The sequence below is a fragment of the Bombina bombina genome, unplaced genomic scaffold (genome assembly GCF_027579735.1).
Source record: "Bombina bombina isolate aBomBom1 unplaced genomic scaffold, aBomBom1.pri scaffold_1643, whole genome shotgun sequence".
NCBI classification, from domain to species: Eukaryota; Metazoa; Chordata; class Amphibia; order Anura; family Bombinatoridae; genus Bombina; species Bombina bombina.
In genome coordinates, this window is record NW_026512434.1 from 2097 (window position 1) to 5999 (window position 3903).

Sequence of the window (3903 nt, forward strand, 5' to 3'; positions counted from 1 at the left end):
ATGTGAGATGGCTAGAACAGTAAACAACATAGCAGCTATCTGTTGCGCAGAACTATATATAAACAAACATGAACACTTGGAATTTGTACATACATGAAAATTAGCATAATAATTATAAAGAGAACCACATGGTGCTTAAACAGCTCTTTGTGGAACAGCATGATGTCAAACTCGACACAGTAAATAGGCTTCGCCCCTTCCTTCGCAAATGGAGCTTATACATAGACAAGTTAGATCCTTCCATACAGACGCAAATAATGAAACCTTTTGCTCACCTAGAGGCAGTCTTACAAATGAATATCAGAGGGGAAAGACAGAACCTGCCGGATAGAGAGCACAACAATGCCTCCTTAGAGGTCATGTTATTCTGATATGAGTAAATTCCTTTTTTTTTTTTTTTTTTTTTTTTTTTTTCCTCCCCCTCCCTCTCTCCCCTTTTTTCTCTCATGCTCTGCTTGCTCTTCTCTCCCCCTCCCCCCTTTGTTTCCCCCCTACTCCCACATGTTTTCTGATTTGGTTGAGGATTGGAAAACAGAGGCACCAGATAGTTAACTGTACTTGTGATAGACTTGGGTTAAGTTATAAGTTGTAAATTGTATTTTATTGTTTCATTGTTTAAAATATGAAAATTCCCAAAGGTACGGAGTGTAAAGCCAAGAGAACTCATCGGAACTGCACTTTCCAGTTCAGTGGACTCACGGTACTACATGGACATTATCCTCTAAAAACAGACACGAATATTTGTATATGTGACACTATCTGTATGTATATTGATTGCACGAATTGTCTGAGATTTCCACTGTACTTACTCCGTTTCCTTTAATAAAAGAGAATTTAAAAAAAAAAAAAATAATTATAAAGAGAAACATCAAAGCTCATTTGTTGTGATCTCATAACTATGATGAGCTGGAGAGCAAAACAAATACTATACTTTAGATGCGTTAGTCCCGGCACTTAGGCCGACAGTGAGCACGGGCAAACACAGATCATCAGGCAATCAAAGACTCTATCAAAGTTTGATGGGCAGTTCTCCAAACCTGGTCCTTAAATGTCCAGTGTCGGTAGGAACAGGTAGAGTCTTCAACCAATGCCAGATTTGAAACTAGGCAGCGTAGGGAGTATCATCACAGGCCAGACTGCTTCGATTGCACTTAGAAAGTCCCAGCTGTTCTGAGCCGGTTTCCCAGTAAATACAGTCTTTCGTGTTTTCTTGCGTTTGGCCCCGATATCTGTAAGACAAGCATTCCTCCTGACTCCTTGTCGCTCACTGTTATTGCGCTCCCAAGTTATGTTTGCTGGTTTATTCTTCTTTGTCTGTGAATGGCTCCGGTCTTGCTCCCGGAACACAACCGTTGTCTTGCTAGTTTGGGCAATGCTTGGAGTGTGCAAGTGCGTGCCTGGGGTACATAGAAAAGATGACAGATCAGCCACTAGACCGACATTATCCAGCTGCTGTCCATAAAGACTGTCAGGCGGTTCTGTAGGGACTTGCATAAACATCCCAGCATGTACGTCTCTCTGTTTAACAGGCAGTTCCTCTGTAGCGTATACATCCCTGCTCAGTAAGAAAATGTGATCATCAGGACTTGAAGGATCCGTGATCGGTATCTGACTTGGTAGGAGTTTATTCAGCTTTTCAAAGACAATCTCCAAGTCCCGTTTTAGTTCTCCAAAATGTGCAGCCAAGAGTCGTGTCATCTCAGACTCCCATCTGTTCAAAGCCTCCATTATGCTGTGCGGGTAGTTGAGATCTCCTATTGTGTGAACTTTAAGTCCAGCTGGTGCGAGTAGTAACAGGCTGACTATAACTATGGTGTTACAGCCATATCACAAGTGAATCCGAGTTATCAGTCGACAGTGTTGTCACAAGATAGTCAGTTGAAAAGAGCGTTTGTATGCCAAGATGGCGATTCGCGCCTCTGCTGTAAGCTATGTAGCATAGATTTCAGGGTCTTTTCTTTCTGTATCAACGCTCCATATGAATGCCTTTGCTTGTTAGTCATCAGTATTAACTAGGCTATCTGCTAAAATCGTAAAATAACATGGTTTTGAGGCAAAAAATGCCATTTTAAACAAAAAGTGTTCAGGAGCTCTTGCTATGTGCGACTGATCTCTTTGGCAGTTGGCTCCGCCCCCCTAGACTGCATCTTTAAACAAATCAGAGCACTAAGAGTTTGATGTTTATTCTATGATGTGTACCGAAAAAAAGAATTTCCTCACCTAAAGAAACACAGTTATCACTAAAATATACACCAGAATGGGCAGCATGAGGAATTTGTCCCATCAAATTCAATCCATGGGTTCATAAATTCTATTATTAATGAGCAAAATGTAGGAATTAGTTCTGTGGAGCAACCCTATGTTTTGGGATGAATTCTGTGTTGCTGCTTTGATTTTGTTGGTTAAATTGCCTGTCCGGTAGGTACAAGTTGCTTAGAATAAATCTTAAAAGTGTCTGTTAGTGTATCTTTTCCAGAAAACATGATATTCTAATTGGCCAGAGAATTTTACTAAGCTTTAATAGCCACATCAGTTTTGTCTTCTTTCCTCTGAGTACTATATGTTTTCGTACTTTGATATCCTTTCAGTAGATCTAGCGTTGCTAATGTATCTTAGAAAGAACATATTCTATACATGGTGAAGAGTATTTAAAACATGGGCTCGTCCGGGATTTGAACCCGGGACCTCTCGCACCCAAAGCGAGAATCATACCCCTAGACCAACGAGCCACATTATTATAGGTAAACAAATGGTTTTATATGTCTGGGAAAGTATAATCAAAAAGGAAAATAAAAAATGAGTCTTTCCTGTGTTTAATATCCTTCACATGAAGTTAACTACTTAAAAAGGACTAGGTTTGCAGTCTTGTAGTCCAAAGATATAAAGCAGCTTTCTGTAATTATATGCAGACCAACAAATTAAATTTGTGGAAACAGACGCTGTTGTACTCTATGCTGGGCATTGTCAGCAGATAGTTTGTAGTAGCTGTTGCTCAGCTATAGGGATATGGAATAATGCACCTGATATTTTACCTTTGCACTCATATCATGTTCTATTAGTGATATGTTTCAAAGTTTTACATTTTATATCCTTTTTGAAATTAAATTTTCATATTTTTAAATGCAATGATTTTCCGACATGGCAACATCAATGATACATTAGGTGCTGTGGCTTAGATGGTTAAATCGCCTGTCTAGTAAACAGGAGATCCTGAGTTCGAATCTCAGCAGTGCCTTGTGTAATGCCTTTTCTTTAGTAATATCACACCTTTGTGTCAACTCATCATAGTGTTGATAAAATAAAAAGAGTGTCCTCTTGAAAGAATTCAGAAAATAGATAAGAAAATGTAGCAAGCAGCTTTCTTTTCAAATAATTAGCCAACATTGGCCAACACCTGGTAAAAAGCATTCCATTCCCATACAGCTCAGGACATACAACAGAGAGAAAGATCACATAAAGCTAATTGTTCTTCAGAAAGAAAAAAGTCTCTGCATCCAGGCTGTCAGTGCAAGCATGTTCAACTCATGGAAACAAAACTAACCTGGGGCAGAAGGTAATTGAAATGGGGGAGACAAAAGTCAGCCTACCGTTCAAGAAGAACTGCATCTTGAAACCATCTCCATCTTGGCCAGGCTGGAGTCAGAAGAAACATTTTATGCTTATCTTCTTTTAGAACTTGAGGCAGAACAGTAATCTGAAGAAAGCTCAACTCCTGTGCGATCCTCCAAGATATCACCAAGGCATCTAGAGCAAAGGAAGATCACAGGTTCTGGGAAAAGATCTACATCACAGTCTTTTGTTGATACCACAAAACTGTGTTTTTGGAATTCCAATGCGTTTGCAATTGATATATCTCAAGTTGAACACTGCTAATCTGATGATCTGATGCAAACCGTCCTGTGA

General features: G+C 39.5%; 1 non-coding gene across 1 annotated transcript; it reads right to left on the bottom strand.

The window, feature by feature from the left end:
• Positions 1-2657: 2657 nt before the first annotated feature.
• On the bottom strand, positions 2658-2729 carry TRNAP-UGG (transfer RNA proline (anticodon UGG)). The gene has a single exon. It is a non-coding gene; the product is annotated as a tRNA-Pro (tRNA).
• Between the last annotated feature and the right edge of the window lie 1174 nt (positions 2730-3903).